Here is a 362-nt window from a genome sequence, read left to right on the forward strand (position 1 = left end):
AGTATGGTAGTGAAAAGGGGTAGGAGGAGGAGGAGCTGATGGGGTAGAGTATCTTCTCGTAATGAAATATCAAATATCATTTTTGTTGCCCAAAGAAAAAAAAATTATAAAAAAAAATTGAGGGGTATTATGGTAAAGGGATTGCTATAGTCTTTGATTTTAAAAGTAAAAAAAATTCTTAAGGGAAATGTTTTTTCTTGAGTTGTGGAGCCTCTTTTAGATTCCTGTCGTTCATTTGGGTTGCAAAAATTTTCCACAAGAATTTAAGTTAATTTTTTTTTTTTTCAAAGTTAGAAGCTAAAAACAGTAAGCAAAAGTTGCCTTTAAACTAAAAAAAATTTCCCCCCACAGCTGTACCCTGC

This window comes from Penaeus monodon, chromosome 34 (genome assembly GCF_015228065.2).
Source record: "Penaeus monodon isolate SGIC_2016 chromosome 34, NSTDA_Pmon_1, whole genome shotgun sequence".
Taxonomy (NCBI): domain Eukaryota; kingdom Metazoa; phylum Arthropoda; class Malacostraca; order Decapoda; family Penaeidae; genus Penaeus; species Penaeus monodon.